Source organism: Notamacropus eugenii, chromosome 2 (genome assembly GCF_028372415.1).
Source record: "Notamacropus eugenii isolate mMacEug1 chromosome 2, mMacEug1.pri_v2, whole genome shotgun sequence".
NCBI lineage: Eukaryota > Metazoa > Chordata > Mammalia > Diprotodontia > Macropodidae > Notamacropus > Notamacropus eugenii.
Genome location: NC_092873.1, coordinates 320,668,119 through 320,685,962, shown reverse-complemented (window position 1 = coordinate 320,685,962; position 17,844 = coordinate 320,668,119). Strand labels below are relative to the sequence as shown.

Genomic DNA, 17,844 nt, shown 5'->3' with positions numbered 1-17,844 from the left:
GGTAGCTGTTCCCTACCAAGCATATTCAGGCAGTGGGTCCCATTCCTTCTCTTTTAAGTCCTTCAGGAAAGCACACACACACACACACACAAACACACACACACACACACACACACACACACACACACATAAACCTGAAGATGAAAAAAATAAAACCTCAGAAAGAACAAAAGGAGGTAATGTCCGCTCCTGAGAATGTTTACGAGTAAAAGTCTTCGGGAGAAGTTCCCAAGCACTCGTTCCCTTTCCACATCCAGAGAGTAAGGCCCTAAATTGTAGCCCTTGTGTAAGAGGATGGGGTGAATGACAGCAAGGAACAACCGGGGACACCGAACGGACCTCTTCCCTTCTCGTACGCCTGTCAGCAGCACCAAACGCTCTTAGCCTCAGCCCGGAGAGTCTGCCTGCTGCAAAGTTCTCCGGACAGTTTTGCTGTGGGGGCACTCTGATAAAGAATTGTGCCGGGGTCAAGGAAGTAACAAGCCAAGTCACTGTCGGGCTCCCCTCTCTACTTTCACCCCTTTTTGATCCCCGCCCCCATACACATACCCCCCCGCACACGTCCCGTTCAGCCTACCTTGCTGTTAATTTCTCTGGTTCGGGATTTTGTTTTCTATCTTGTCTTCCTTTCCCACCAGCAACTGCCTTGTTGCCTCAGCAGAGGCTCGATCTTTTAGAGCATCTCCTGGGGTCTGGAACCTCCTCCCCAGTCAGGTCTGAGGGAAAGTACAGACTTGTCTGAAGGAGAGACAGCAAGGGGGGGAAAAGTCCCGAGGGAAGAAAACAAGCAAAAAGGGATTGAGGGGTGGAGGGGTGGCAGTACAAGTAACAGCCAGTCCCTTTCTAGCACCTTTATCTCCACGGCTCCACGATTTCTTTGGCCAGAAGCGGAAATGCGGTTTCTCGAAAGTCAAGGAAGAGAGGAAGAAACCAGGACAAACACGTAAAGAGAAAACTCTAGCCAGATGTGAGGCGCAGTGGAGCCTTGAATGGCTCCCAGTGCATTTTATACAAACAGCAGCAGTTAAGTATTAACTCTGTGTGTGCCCGGGTTGGCAGCGGGAAAATCAACCTCTGCTGTTCTCCGCCACCCCTTGGGAGCCAGCCCAAACTGAAGAATCAGACTGGCAACATCTGAGTATCTGAAAGTCAATCCAGATGTTAGTCTATTTGTGCCTGTGAGAGCTAGGAGGCAGTGGCATCAGGAACCCAGACCAAGGATGTTCAGAGCCAGGCTGAGAAGCATCAGAAGCCAGAGGGACTCAGGGTAGGGAAATGCCTGTGACCTAATCTGTGAATTTTAAGCTTCCATTCTATGACAAATCTGAATTGGACCCTAGAAGTTTAGGACATATGAGGGAGGAGAGGATTTGATGCCCTATTTCCACTCCTCACCCAGGAACTAAACCTAATGGCAAGCTCATTAGAAGAGGAGGAAATCTGACAAAGTTTTCTGCTACAAGCAATAACTCCCTTCTCCCTCTTCTCACGTCTCCTTCCGTCCAAGCCCGATGTAAGAAGTGCCGGGTATGGGCAGAGTATCTCTACTTTAGGGAACCACTCCTACATGAACTCCTTCTGGCTGTATCTGGGCAGGAGATAAGGCAATATAGTGAACTGGCATTGGGTTCCCAGGGGAAAGATGCTTTCCCTTACTTTGGTATTTCCTTCCTGGATCTCTCCACATATTTCTTCTTGGAATGCCAAGTACAAACATCTGGGGGGTGGGGGAAGGAATTTTTTAAAAAATGGAGTAGCTACTATACTTGATGCACATCTGGCACAGGTAATGACCCCGGGGTCTAGGGGTCAGGCAGGAAGCCAAGTATGGATGAGGATTGAAGAACAAGAGGAGATCAATTGCAGATGAGCAATGACATCCCATGGCAGATACCCCCATGCAAACTACCAGCAAAGTGAGCAGACAGCAATACACCATTGTGTAAAAGAAGCTAGTACTGCCAAATCCTTATAGGGATTTTAAAATTTTGTCAACTACTTTTTAGTTCTTTGTTATAGTATTTAAGACCAATTTATTCTGAATTCAGTGAAGAGTGCCCAGTTTATTTTTAAGGGACATTATTAGGAGATTAAATGCTTTGGCTTCCTGAGGTTGCTAGTCCAGATACAGTTCTAGCTAATGATAAGAATAAGGTCAGAAATCTCACATTCTGTAGGATTTATGTCTAAAACCTGGCAAACTTACATCCTTTATAGCTTATCAATTCAGGAAAATTCAGAGATAAAGTCTTTTTCAGTTCTGTAAGTAACTTAAGGAAATTTGGGAATGAATAAAGGCATGAGCCCAACAAACTGACTGATTTTCCCTTAGCTACTTTGTCCTCAAATGGCCTTCCCAACACTGATATCACAGGAAAACACCATAATCTGGTGAGGAGCAGTTGAGAAAGAACAAGGATTCAATATCTTTATGGAACTGCTGTTTAAGAGAATCCAGGAGCTATCTACAGTCTTCCTGGAATTAGGAAATTTCCTAGATTGGGTCCTAGTTAATAAGTCTTGAAATTCCCCCATTTTCCTCCCCTGGTAGCTCAGAAATGTTGCAGCAATGGATTAATAATGTTATGCTTTGTTTTTTTTTCAAATGTTGAATTTATATTACTATTTCTTTGAACATCACCTTTTATGAATATATAACCCCGCCATTCTCCTATCCTACAAATCATCCCTTGAAACAAAGAACAAAAAAGAAAGAAAAAAACAATTCAACAAAAATAACCAATTCATCAACCAAGTTTGACAAGTATATGCAGTATTCCACATCAAAAGTTCCCCACCTCTAAAAAGAAGTGGCAGAGGTGAGATGAATTTTCTCATTCTTTCCTTGGGTTCAAACTCAAGCATTATAATTGCACAAAATTTAATTTGTGTTTTCTGTTGTTTCCATTTTCATTTTTATACTCATTGTGTATATTATTTTCCTGGTTATGCCTACTTCATTCTGTATCAATTTATATGTCTTCCTATTCTTCTCTGAATTCTTCATATTCAGGCATAAGAAGAGGATGCTAAGTAGTACAGGGGTTAAAGTGGATTTGGAGTCAGGAAAACTTGAGCTAAAATTCTACCTCAGGTACTTACCTCAGGTACTTTACCTGGGCAAGTCATTCAACTTTTTGGCTTTGGTTTCCTCATCTATAAAATAAGAACAATAATGTGAGAAACTGTCTCACAGTGTTTTGTGAGAATTAAATAAGATAGCACTTGTAAAACACTTAAATGACTAAAATGGGCATCTACTTTTTTGTTTACAGTTCTCTCCTACCACATAAGTGCTGCTATATGAATATTTTGTTGTATGTGGGATCTTTGCTTCTATTTTCTTTTTTTAAATTAAATTATTTCATTTGTTTTCAGTGTTCAACAGTCACTTCCATGTATTAGGTTTTTTTCCCTCACTTCCCTTTCTCCCCCCTCCCTCCCTACTCCCTCCCTGAAAGGGCATACAATCTTATATAGCTTCTATATGTACGTTCCTATTAGACACATGATGCATAGAAGAATTAAAATGGGAGAAACCATAAAACAAAATATAATACAAAAGAAAATAGTCTGCTTCTATCTGTGATCTAATTCCATAGTTCTTTTTCTAGATGTGGAAGGTGTTTTGCCTCAAGAGTCCATTGGAAATTATTTAAGTCCTTGCATTGCAATGAAGCACTAAGTCTACCAGAGAAATTCCTTGCACACTGAGGTTGCGGCTGTGTACAAAGTTCTCCCAGTTCTGCTCCTTTCACTCAACATCTGTTCATATAAGTCTTTCCAGGGGGCAGAGCCAAGATGGTGGAATAGAAAGACCGACTTGTAGAAGTTCCCCCACATAGCCCATAAAATACCTGTAAAAAATGACTCTAAATAAATCCTAGAGCAGCAGAAGTCATAGAACAACAGAGTGAAAGAGATTTCCAGCCCAGGACAGCCTGGAGAGCCGACAGGAAGGCTCTATCCCACCAGCATCGAGTGGAGCACAGCCCAACCCAGGCCATGTGGTGCAGTGGGGACAGGACCCAGAGCGGGCTTCAGGGAACCACCAGCAGCAACAGTTGCTCAACCCAAGGATGCCACAGACAGCTTCAAAGGTCAGTGAGAAAGCTCCTTCACCCAGAAGGGAGCATGGTTGAGACCCAGCATCCATTTTTGGAGCTCTCCACCTGGAGCCCCTGGGGGAATTGAATTGCTGATCTGAATCTCAGGCCTGAGAGTGGCCCTGGGGTGGTGGAACTGTAGGTGGTTGTGGAGAGGGAATTCTACTCCCAGATCCTGGGCAAAAAAGTTTTTGATTGCTCCCAGACCAGTGCACAGATCAGGAGAGGAGTAAACCTCTCTCCTTTGATTGTGCCACCTTGGAGGAACTGAGAGTTTACAGGTCCCCAGAGTATACCCTCCTCTTGACACAGGACTCAAAAGTCAAGTTACTGACTAGGAAACTGCCCCAAAAAAGGGGAAAAAAATAAGACTATAGAAAGTTACTTTCTTAGTGAACAGGTATTTTCTTCCATCCTTTCAGGTGAGGAAAAATAAGCTTACCATCAGAGGAAGTCAAGGCTTCAGCATCCAAAACTTCCAAAATAAATAGGCAACAATCTCAGGCCATGGAAGAGCTCAAAAAGGATTTTGAAAATTAAGTAAGAGAGGTGGAGGAAAAATTGGGAAGAGAAATGAGAGCAATGCAAGAAATCATGAAAAGTGAGTCAACAGCTTGCTAAAAGAGACCCAAAAAAATGTGAAGAAAATGACACCTTTAAAAATAGGCTAACTCAATTGGCAAAAGAAGTCCAAAAAGCCAATGAGGAGAAGAATGCTTTCAAAAGCAGAATTAGCCAAATGGAAAAGGAGGTTCAAAAGCTCACTGAAGAAAATAGTTCTTTAAAAATTAGAATGGAGCAGATGGAAGCTAATGACTTTATGAGAAACCAAGAAATCACAAAACAAAACCAAAAGAATGAAAATATAGAAAACAATATGAAATATCTCATTGGAAAAATAACTGACTTGGAAAATAGACCCAGGAGAGACAATTTAAAAATTATGGGAATACCTGAAAGCCATGATCAAAAAAAAAGAGTCTAGACATCATCTTTCATGAAATTATCAAGGAAAACTGCTCTGATATTCTAGAACCAGAGGGCAAAATAAATATTGAAAGAATACACTGATCACCTCCTGAAAGAGATCCGAAAAGAAAAACTTCTAGGAATATTGTAGCCAAATTCCAGAGTTCCCAGGTCAAGGAGCTAGCTGCAAGCAGCTAGAAAGAAACAATTTTAGTATTGTGGAAATACAATCAGGATAACACAAGATCTAGCAGCTTCTACATTAAAGGATCAAAGGGCTTGGAATATGATATTCCAGAAGTCAAAGGAACTAGGATTAAAACCAAGAATCACCTACCCAGCAAAACTGAGTATTATACTTTAGGGGGAGAAATGGTCATTCAATGAAATAGAGGATTATCAGGCATTCTTGATGAAAAGACCAGAACTGAATAGAAAATTTCCAACACAAGAATCAAGAGAAGCATGAAAAGGTAAACAGGAAAGAAAAATCATAAGGGACTTTCTAAAGTTGAATTGTTTACATTCCTACATGGAAAGATAATATTTGTAACTCTTGAGACTTTTCTCAGTATTTGGATAGTTGAAGGGATTATACACACACACACACACACACACACACATGCATATGTATATATAGATAGAGAGCACAGTGTGAATTGAATAAGAAGGGATGATATCTAAAAAATAAAAGTAAGGGGTGAGAGAGGAATATGTTGGGAGGAGAAAGGGAGAAATAGGATGGGGCTAATTATCTCTCATACAAGAGGCAAGAAAAAGCTTTTTCAATGGAGGAGAAAAGGGAGGAGGTGAGAGGGGAAAAGTGAATCTTACTCTCTTCACATTTGGCTTGAGGAGGGAATAACATACATACTCAATTTGGTATGAAAATCTATCTTACATTACAGGAAAGTAGGGGAGAAGGGGATAAGTGGGCTGTTGGGGGGGGATGACAGAAGGGAGGGCAAATGGCAGAAGGGAGTAATTGGAAGTAAACACTTATGGGGAGGGAGAAGGTCAAAGGAGAGAATACAATAAATGGAGGGCAAGATAGGATGGAGGGAAATATAGTTAGTCTTACACAACATGACTATTATGGAAGTCTTTTGCAAAGCTACCCATATATAGCCTACATTGAATTGCATGCCTTCTCAGTGGGGATAAGTGGGAAGGGAGAAAGGGAGAGAAGCTGGAACTTAAAGTTTTAGGAATGAATATTGAGAATTGTTTTTGCATACAACAGGGAAATAAGAAATACAAGTAATGGGGTATAGAAATCTATCTTGTCCTACAAGAAAAGAGAGAAGATGGGGACAAGGAGGGGAGGGATGTGATAAAAGGGAAGACATATTGAGGGAAAAGATAATCAGAATGTAAGGCGTTATGGGGTGGAGGGCGAGGAGAGATGGGGAGAAAATTTGAAACTCAAAATTTTGTGGAAATGAATGTTGAAAACCAAAAATAAATAAATAAAATTTTAAAAATGAATTAAAAAAAGACTTTCCAGGCCTCTCTGAAGTCTTCCTGTTCATTGTTTCTCATAGCACAATAGCATTCCATTACATTCATATATCACAGCTTATTCCTTTGCTTCTATTTTCTATCTTTGACCTCCTTGAAGCACACACCTAGCACTGGGATCTGGGCAAATCTTAACATGGTATATAAATTTCAGTTATTATTATTATTGTTATTATAAACATTATTTTTCTGTTCATTTTTTTTCTGTTCTCTATTCAGTATCCTCCATTCAGATGGCATGACAAGCCTGTCCGTTAAATTCCAGTGTTTCCCTGTCACCTCCAGTATCAAATACAAAATCCTCTGTTTGGTGTTCAAGGTCTTTCTGGTCCACCCTCAAACTTTCTAGTCTTCTTATATCTTACATCCCAACACACGCTCTTTGATCCATGATAATGGCCTTCTTGCTATTCCCTGAAAAAGATACTCCATCTCTCAGCTCTGGTTGTTTGCTCTGGCTGTCTTCCATGGTTAGGATGCACTCCCTCCTCTTCTCTGTCTCCTGGCTTCCTTCAAGTCCCAGCTAAAATTTCACTTTCTGTCAGAAGCCTTTCCCAGTTCCTCTTAATTCTAGTGCTTTCCCTCTGTTAATTATTTCCTATTCATCTTGTATATAGTTGGTTTTGCATATTATCTTCCCAATTAGATTGTGAGTTCCTTGTTTTTGTATTCATAGCTCTTAGAACAGTACCTGGCATAATATTAGAAGCTCAATAAATGCTTAACCAATGACTGATTGAAATGACCATCTACTTTTTGTTTACAGTTCCTTGTGAACACAAAAGTACTGCTATGTGAATATGTTGTTATAAATGGAAACTTTCTATCTTTGACCTCAAAGCACACAGCTAGCAGTGGGATCTGAGCCAAAGTGTACATTTTCATCATTTTTTTTGGTATGACATCTTTTTTGCTAAGCTCTCCCACAGACTACAGATACTGTGATTGAACTTTCAAAAGGCCAATGAATTGTGTAAATGGCAGTCTTAACAATCAGTTTGGGAGAATGTTAAGAATAAAGACTTGAGAAAAACGGAAGATACTCTTTTTCCGTCATGGCTGGACAGAAGCTGGAGATAACAAGAAAAAAAGATGGAGAGGACGTCTTTCTTGATGGAACTTTTTAAACCTTAGAAACTGAAGAGAATTCTTACTCAGAATGTTTTTGTTATCCTTAATGAACTAAGTGGTAGGGAACTGTGTCCTCAAAAGTGAATCTGCAATGAACAATTAAGGTTTGAGGTATTTATGGTTATGATCGTTCTCATGGCTAAAATACCGTAAATAATTATCTTTTTATTAGAGTTCATTGTTGACAAGTTGTGTATTCAATAACTGTAATATTTACTTAATCGTGGTAGATAAAGTAATTTAATGTAGAGACATAGGTAACTCTTATTGGGAAAAGTTAGTTTTTCCAGTTTACTGAATAAATAATATTTGATGAACTTGTTGAAGCTCTGAGATTAGTTAATTAATTGAAAGATATGTTGAAATTATATTAACTGAAGTAGAAATATACAAACATATCTCTGACTTATCCTAGAATGCAGGATGACAAAATGAAATATGGTAGCAAATCAAATAGTAGTCCTACAAGTGAATATGGTCAGTCCCAAACCCTTAAATCTTGTTACAATTCCAAATTATTTTCCAAAATGTTCAGATCAATTCATATCTCCATCAACAGTGTATTAATATGCCTGCCTTCTGTCAGCCTCTCCAACATTGATGGAATGCCCATCTTTTGTCATCTTAATACTATGATTTTGTTCAAACAAACAAACTAAGCACAGACAAAAAGAGCAAAACATTAGGAAAATTAAAATTTTCAAATGCTTTATTTTTTTGCCTCTAAAAATAATACACTGGAACTTCAGAATAATACTATTCATTACAGTGAAAAATTCATCATAAGACAGACCCAGAGTAGTTTAGTTACCAAAGTATTATAAGAAAATGCCAAAACTAGAATTGTTTTTTTAGCTTTGGATAAAATTATTTAGAGGAAGTTGTAACCAGAAGACATATATGAAGAAACATGGCTTCCTCACATCAGTCAGGGAGGGCAGGTAGGCTTTCACACCCTAGAACTCGGGGGGCTGCAGAACAAGCTTTAAAAACAAGTGGATATGTCACCAGAATAATGGTTTGCAAGGATATGGCTGTAATTCTCACAGAAAATCTTAAACTCTACATGTCCAAAATAAAACTTATTATCTTTCCCCCTAAATTCTCCCCCTTCCTCTTATTTTTCCTATTATCATAGAGGGCAATACTATCTTCCCAGTCCCTCAGGCTCACAATCTAGGAGTCATCCTGGAGTCCTCACTACTTCTCACCATCCTTCTCCCCCTTCACCATATCCAAGCTCTTGCCAAGGCCTGGCAATGTCTCCTTTGTAACACCTCTCAAATAAACTACCTTCTTCCTCTGATACTGTCACCGCTCTTGTGTAGGCCCCCATCACCTCACGCCTGGATTACGGCAATAGTCAGCTGGTGGGCCACCCAATGCTCCATTCAACTGCTGAAGTGATTTTACCAAAGCCCAGGTATGACTATGTCACCTCCCTACTCAATAAACTCCAGTGGGAAAGGGGGAGGGAATATTTATGTAGTGTCTACTATGTTCTGGGCACTGTGCTCAGCACTTTTACAAATATTATCTCATTTGATCCTCACAAAAACCTGTGAGGTAGGTACTGTTATTATCCCCATTTTACAATTGAGAAACCTGAGACATACAGAGGTTAAGTAACAAGATCACATAACTAATAAGTGTCTGAATTCAAATTTGAACTCAGGTCTTCCTGAGTCCAGGTCCAATACTCTTATCCACTGTGCCAAAAGCTGCCTTCAGGATCAAATACAAAAATCCTCTGGTATACAATGCCCTTCATAACTTTAACCAGCTCCTACCATTTGAACATGACTGAAATGACTGAACAACAACCCTTCCAATCTTCTTATATCATACTCCCTGACACATACTTTTTGATCCAATGACATTGGCCTCCTTGTTATTCCATGAACCAGACAAAGAGGTTTAGTTTTATTTGATTTTTGAATAAATATCATTAAGAATATTTGTTTTCTATAGTTTTGTTTTTCTGCTTTATCTCTACCTGGTTTAAATGTCAGAACAATATTTTTGCCATAATTTTTTTGGGATCCTTTCTTTAACTTATTTAATGGCATAGGAATTAAACTGTGATTTTATTGATGTAGGGAATCCCTGAATGGAGAAACTCCTCTAACCAATGCAGGTTGGTACCTACTCTACAATTTATGGTTTTAGAGATTGACGTGAAGCAGAGGTATCAAATTTGTGACTTATGGAGACACATGAGACCCTTAAGACTTCAGAATATGTCTTCAAGCTGGATTAAAATGTAAATGAAAAATGTTTAACAAAATAAATAAAAATACAACAAAACACAGATGGTGTCGATTTGTAGTTTTCTGTATATAGCTGGGGGGCAGCTGTTTTGATTTGAATTTGACACCACTGGCATAGAGTACTGAAAGGTTAAGTGAATTCCCCCATGTCATACACACGCAAGTGAAACTTGAACAAAGATTCTCCTGATTTAAAGGCTTATTTTTAATCTCCTGTGCCAGCTGCTTCATGATGTCTGGTTCTTTGGTTTCTCCTTTACAAGGGGTTAGTTTTTTAATGAATTTTTTAAGTTCTTTTTGTGAGATTGAGTTATGCATAAATCTCTATTTTCTCTTAATCTGGGCATTTTATATTTTTATAAACATCTATTCATTTCATTTAATATTCGTTTTATTGGCATATAATTGGCCAAAATGGTTTCTAATAATTTATTTTCTTTCCATTTGTTATGAATTATTTTTTTCAGTTTTTATATTGGCAATTTGGTATTCTCTTTTTATCAAATTAACTAAGAGTTTCTCCTTTTTATTGATTTAAAAAGAAGTTTCTAGTTTTATCTATCTTTTCAATTGCTTTTTTTTTTTCAATTTTTTGTCTCTTTTTTTATTTTTGGAATTTCTATTTTTGTGTTTGGTTGGGATTTTTTTATTTGTTACTTTTCTAATGTTTATGTTTTATACCCAATTCATCAATCTATTTTTTGTCTCTTTTGCTGATGAATGTGTTTAAATTTTGCCTAAGAGCTGTACTTCCTGTGTTCCAAAAGTTTTGGTATATTTATGATCCTGTGAAATTATAGATAAGATACCAATTGGCACTGGTAGAATTCCCTATACCAGTAAAATCATTGTGTGGTTGGGAGTGGAGTGGATACTAGGAGAAGAAAAGGTCTATGCAACTGTGTGTATTCAATCTTGCTTCATCTGGTTCTGATAAGTGTGAGATTCATAAAACACCTGTTCCCCCAAAACTTTCATGTTTATATACTAATGCCCTAAAATTATTTGAAATAGCATATTCCTCTTAGTTTTCCTCATTTCTTCCTTAATGTATTCCTTTTTCCCTCACTTCTCTTTCCTCTCTTAAAACCCACAAAATAGAGCAAAACCAAACCTTTTCAATATTGTTGTAATATTGTCTCTTTCTTACCTCCCTCCGTGACCCTTGGAGATAGAGATTCTGAAGATTCACTAATCTCTCCCTCATTAGAATGTAAACAATTAACCATAATCTGTTCCTTTCCACTTGCTCAAATGTATTTACCTTTCTTTGTTTCTCATGATTAGTACATTTGCATTTCAAAGTTTCTATTCAAGTTTGCTCTTTTCATCAAGAATGTTTGAAAGTTTTCTAGGTCTTTCAAGTTCCATTTTCCTCCCTGTGAGATTAAATTTATTTTTTGCACAGTAAGTTATTTTTGGTTTTAAGCCTTTACCTTTTGGAATAAATTATTCAAAGATTTCCTCTACATTGTACTAGCTTCAGTGTACAGTAGTCATGTGGCTTTTGAACTCTTTCTTTCTAACTACTTCTAGTATTCTTTTTTTCTTCAACCTAGATACTATTTGACTTGATATTCCTAACTGTTTTCATTTTAGGACTCTATGGAAGATAATGAATTCTTTCCATTTTCTTTTGGCTTTCTGGTTCTAAGAGATCTGGGCAGTTTTATGATTTCTTGAAATCTAGTATCCATGTTTTTTGTTTGGTCATGGTTTTTAAGGAGTCTAATGATTTAATTTTTTTTATTCTGAATTTAAGAAACACCCCACAAAATGAACATTACCATATACAAAGTGGAACAGAAAAAGGGAATCATAGGTGAAACCACAAATCTCTACTACATAAATTTCATATTCAACTCTAATTTCTTCATCAGGAATGTTTAGAAGTACTCTATTTAGAAGTACATCTTTTCCCCTATAGCTTAATTATTTTATTTTTAAAATTAATTTTTAAATCAGTGAAAATCCACCTCCTCTTTTTCCCATATCCCAATCTCCATTAAGAAAAAACAAAATCCTTGTTACAGATATTTATAATCAAGCAAAACAAATTTCCACATTGGCCATATCCAAAAAAATATATTCTCAATATACATTCTAAGTCTGTCACCTCTCCAATAGGAGGTATGTAACATGTTTCTTCATGAGTCCTCTGGAATCACGTTTGGTTGTTTCATTGATCAGAATTTCTAAGTCTAAGTTGCTTGTCTTTTCAATATTGTTGTAATTGTTTAAATTGTTCTCCTACTTATATTCACTTTACATTATATCAGTTCATAAGAGTTTCCAAGTTTCTCTGACACTTCATCATCATTTCCTATAGCACAATAGTAATCCATCACATTCACATAGCTAACTTGTTCAATTATTTTCCAACTGATGGGTACCCCCTCACTATGAAATTCTTTACCATTGTAAAAACAGCTGCTATAAATATTTTTGTACATTTAAATCTGTTTTTCCATTTCTCTGCTCTAGAGAACCTAGCAGTAGTATTACTTGATCAAAGGAAATGTGTAATTTAATACATTTTGGGGGGCAATTGTTCCAAATTGCTTTCCTGAATGACTAGCTAGTTCACAGTTCCACTACCAATTCACTAATGTATCTCTTTTCCCAAAACACCTCCTGCATTTGTCATTTTCTTTTTTCAATAACTTTGCCGTTCTGAAGGGTATGGGGTAGAAACTCTGAGTTGTTTCAATCTACATTTCTCTACTAGTGATTTAGAGCATTTTTTAACATGCTGATCTTGGATTTCTTCTCTTAGAACTGTCTGTTCATAGATTTGGATAGTTTATCAATTAAGGAATGGAACTTATTTTGATAAATTTCAGTCAGTTCCTTATATATCTGAGAGGTAAAAGAAACCTTTATCAGAAAACCTTATTGCAAATATTCTTTCCCATTTGCCTGCTTGTCTTCTCATTTAAATTGCATTCATTTTGTTTCTGCGTTTGTAGTTATGATGATTTCCTTTCATCTTATTTTCTTATATTCTTCCTTCTTTTTGTTTCCCAACCTCTCTTTGTAAAGAAAATAATAGTAGACGAGCGTATTCAGAACCTCATCTAGGTTTGTTGCAATCTGTATCTGTTCTCCCATTCCTCTTCTCTTTTCCTCATTCAAAGCCTAATCATATCCTTTCTTTTCTTTTAAGCCCCTTTTAAAGATCCACTCCCTTTAGAGTTTGTTTTGCTTAGAGGTAATCCCTCCCCTTAAGGTACCTCCCTTTTCTCCTTTTCCTCCAACAATTTCAGTGTTGGGTGAAATGTATTTCTGTACCCCACTGTATTTTTTCCTACCTTTGACTAGTTCGTATAACAGTGAGGATCAAGTGTCATCTACTGACCCCACCCCTTCCTCCTTGTTTGTATCGATCTTCTACTTGTGCACATCAATTTCGAGATCATTTTCTCCTACCTTCCTCTCTTTTCTCCGCAGTTTCTTCCTTTTTCCTTCTTTTTCCATTCTTCTTTTCATATTATCAAAACATAAAACTGATTCCATATCCTCTGTCTTAATAGACTCTGTTAGCCCTGATGGTGATAGGGTTCAGAAGAGTCACATGTATCATCTCACCATAGCAGAATTCAGTTCATCTTTGTTTAATTTTTTATGGTTGTTTACTCATGTTTACCTTTTTATATTTCTCTGGATCCCTATGTTTGCATTTCAAATTTTCTACTATATAGCTCTGATTTTTTTTCATCAGGAAGGCTTGGAAATATATTTCATTAAAGATAATTTTTTTTTGCCAATGAGGGTTTATATTAGTTTGCTCAGAAAGTTATTCTCAGATGCAAGTCTACATCCTTTGCCTTTTTACATTCCAAGCTTTTCACTCCTTTAAACTTGACAGTGACTCCTGGCTACTTGAATTCTTTCTTTCTGGCTACTTGTAGTATTTTTTTTTTTTATCTGGAAGCTCTGGTATAATTTTCTGGAATAATTTCTGGTATAATTTTCCTGGAAGTTTTCATTTTAGAATTTTTCTTTCAGGAGGTGGATTCTTTCTATTTTTATTTTATCCCTAATTCTAAGAGATCTGGGCAATTTTCTGATGTCTTATGATATTAATTGTAATATAATGTCTAGACTCTTTTTCTCTTTTCCTTATGACTTTCAGGTAGTCCAGTAATTCTTAAATTGTATTTCCTCTGAGTTCCTGGTCAATTGTTTTAGCTGTGACATACCTCACATTTTCTTCTATATTTTTAGTCTGTTTTGCTTTTAATATTTCTTACTGTCTCATGAAATGATTAACTTTTTAGTCCATTCTAATTTTCAAGGAGTCTGTTAAATAACAGTGCGGAAGTTTTGTCCCTCTTATGCCAAGTTGTTAAATGCCTTTCCAATCTTCCACAGCACTCACTTCTAATTTTTCCTCTAGTACACTCATTTCATTTATAAAAATATTTTTAATTCTTTTGCTTGAACTCTTGCTTCATCTTTTCTGGAAATTCTAGTTCAACCCATACTCAAGTTGTGAAGCTTTTCTTGTAAATGTGGTGGAGTCATTCTCTTTTTGTGGGTTTGTGGGTTTGTGTCTTGAGAATCCCTGTCACTGTAAGAGCTCTATGGGTGGGATTATTTTGTTTTAGCACATTCTTACAGCCTATGTCCTGATTTTGGACTTGATGTTAGGGCTGGACTCTGGGCATTTCTGGAGGAGGCTCTTTCTGCTACTTTCTTGGGATACTGAGTGTTGTGTTATTCCAGGATCTCAGGGACATCTTAGGTTTGGAACCTGAACGCTTGCAGTGTTCCCAAAGTGGTCTGATCCAGGGAAAATTCTGATAATCTCCTAGTCTAAGCTCTGCAAATTCCTGACCTGGATTTGGGTTTGAAAAACATGCCTAAGGGCTTGCCTCATTTGGAGTTTCAGTAGACTGCTGCTAGATTCAGCCATTATCAGCCAGCTGGAAAGTTGTAGTGATTCAAAGTGAACAAACTATAGTCTCCTTTTTAGTCTGGTATTTCTGCCCTCTTTATTCTATATAAACTTTAGACTGGGCTGGAGGTTGTAACTAAAAACCTTCTTCTGGTTCCCAAGAACAGAGCCATAGAGGTAGTTTGGTTTCTGACTCGTACCTTGCTCTGTACACAGCCTGGGGCCTGTGACCTCTCTTCACCCTGCAATACTACCTCTAGGTGTATGACTTTTCCTCAGTTTACCTTGAATCTGTGATCTGGAAGTAGGTAGTAACAGATCTACTAGCTGGTAACCGTTCCTGTATCTTGCACAAGTTCAGGCCTCTCTGTGGATCTAGAACCTCTTCTTGTCCTGATTCACAGCCTTTGTCCTTTTTCAAGCCCTGTGCTGGTATGTTCCAGGTAGCCATCCATAGATAGGCCCCTTCCCCTATATCAGCATCTCTCAGTTGACCTCCTTATATGTCAACCTGAATTGGAAAAATAACTAACTTTGATTTTTTTCCCCTTAGATTTCCCAGTCAGGACTCAGTCTAATACATTTTCTAGATTTATGTGGAGAGGTTGCATTAGAGGAATCAGATTGCACTTGCTCCTGTACTGTGCCATCTTGGCCTCATTTCCCCTTTTGTATATTTATACTCAGCTGTGCTGGTTAAGCTGGGCATCTAATTGGTGCAGTGGATAGAGTCAGGAAGACCTGAGTTCAGTTGTGGCCTCACTCCCTAAAAGCAGGATGACTCGGAGCAAATCATTTTAACCTCTGCTTTCCTCAGTTTCCTCAGCTGTAAAATGAGGATAATAAAAGCTAATGATGTTGTTATGAGGATCCAATGAGATACTGGTAACATGCTTAGTACAATGCCTAGCACATAGTAGACACTATATAAATCCTTATTCCCTTCTCCTATTCCTCATTCTAAGCCTTTAACTTTTGGTTTTTGGAATACTGTATTCCAAGCTGTCTGCTCTTTTATGCTGGTAGCTTTCAGGTCTTGACAGTGACTTCTTGGTATTTGAGTTCTTCCTTTCTGGCTGTGTATTTTTTTCTTTGACCCAGAACCTTAGGACTTTTCCTGAGAGTTTTGATTTTGAGGTTTCTTTTAGAAGTTGACCAAAAAATTCTTTGTAGTTTCAATTTGCCCTCCAGATCTAGTAGATCTGGGAAGTTTTCCTTTATGATTTCTTGAAATATGGTTTCTAACATACACCATATAATTTCTTCAAATTTTTTTATTCTTGTTTTATTAGACGAATTCTAGTAGATTGTGGCAAATCCATGATTTTGTTTGTTTTACTTGTAAATTATGTGGAATTATTCTCTTCTTCTGAATTTGTGGCTTAGTTGTGCCTAACTCCATAATATTTTTAACACTTGTTTTAGCTAGATATGGTTGCACTTGCCTGTAACTCCTGCTACTGGGGCTGAGGTCAGTGGATCACTAGAATTTGGGAGTTTTGAACTGCGCTAGGACTAAAGTTGATCCAGTGTTCTCAGTAAGTCTGGCACAAATGTAGCAAGTTCCCTGGAGTTAAGGACTCCCAGGCTATGGAGGGGTGAAGTGGTCTAAGTTGGAAATCAGAGGTGGTTATAAAGTTTCCATCCTAATCAATGTTGGGATCAGGCCCACAAGTGGTCATTGCATTCTGATCTGGGTAAGACAGGGAGACCCAGTCTCAAAAAATACTATCTTTGTTTCATTTATTTTCCTCATTTTTCTAGGCTTACTTACTGAATTGGGACTTTGCATCAAATCCAGACTCTGAATCATTCTGGAAGGAATGATGGGGCTTTATTTGTTGTCCTGATCACTATTATCCGAGGTCCTACCACATCTTCTTCTATTCAGTGGACTGTACCAGCAGGGTTCAATTCAGGGCAGGGCCTAATCATTCCCCTCCTGTTCTGAGCTCCTCAGGCTTTTGACCCTCCAGTTTACAGTCAAAGCCTTACAGCTTTAGGCTCCAGACATCCCTGATCTGCCCCTGCTCTGAAAGCTGGATGGCTTCCATGTACGATACTCTCAGGCCAAGATTTTCTAACTGGACCTCTGACTAAATTCCCACATACTTCTGGTTATCTCTTTATGTGGATTTGTGCTGGGAAAATGCACTTACTAAACTTTCTTCTTGGATTTCTTGATCATCATTCTGTATAGCACTCATATTTTTTTCATCCTTGCTGAAGTAATTGTGAGAGAGATGAGCTTCTTTGTATTACTTCAGAAAAGGCCCCAGGCATGCTTTACATCCCCTGAGACACTACAGCTACCTATCTTCTGGCTCTGGAGAAACCTCGGCCCTGGGACCTGGGCCCTGATTGACTACTTCTCCTCTAAGACCATTACTTTATAAAAAGTCCTATTCATGTTTCACCTAATTCCCAGCTCTCTTGCTGTCTCCTCCACAACCTCACCAGACAAGTACATTCCCACCCTCTCCACCCCCAAGTTCTGGAACATGCTATTGGTTCTGGATGGAGTATGTCAATTTATTCCTATATGCATCACCCCCCCCACCTTAACCAATCCTATAAAAACTGACCTGGAAAAACAGGTCAGTTTTTAAAAATTATTATAAATGCCTTATGTTTTTATCTATGCTTTCAAGTCTTTGACTTTGTTGAGGACTTCTGGAGACATTAGAGTTGGTTTTCTCCATTTTACTTTTCAATGAATCTGCTATTTGGGTAAATTTTCCTAAGCTACTTAGTTTCCTGACAATTTATTTTTTCCCTCAAGAATCCTTACTTCACTTATAATTTCATTTTTATCTCCCACTTTATTTCTTCCAGCCACTGTTAGAGTTCTTGTGCCCAAACCATCCTTTTCCCCAAGGTAAAACTTGTATTGTTGTGAAGTCACACTCTTCTTTTGGGTTTACTACAAAGAATTTTTTGGTCAACT

The 17,844-nt window shown here is 37.8% G+C and overlaps 1 protein-coding gene across 6 annotated transcripts in view; it reads right to left on the bottom strand.

The window, feature by feature from the left end:
* The window catches only part of C1QTNF1 (C1q and TNF related 1), a 69,637-nt gene that overhangs the window by 23,936 nt on the left and 27,857 nt on the right, over window positions 1–17,844 (bottom strand). Inside the window, exons 1-2 of one of the 6 annotated variants that reach the window (XM_072645195.1) lie at window positions 851–1,160; window positions 578–716 (exon numbers count right to left, since the gene is read on the bottom strand). The exons of 3 other annotated variants lie outside the window; for them this stretch is intronic. The gene's annotated coding sequence lies outside the window, so the exon portion shown is untranslated. Of the gene's footprint in view, window positions 1–577; window positions 1,163–17,844 lie in introns of those variants that run through there. 2 more of the 6 variants (XM_072645199.1, XM_072645194.1) reach the window with 2 other exon arrangements.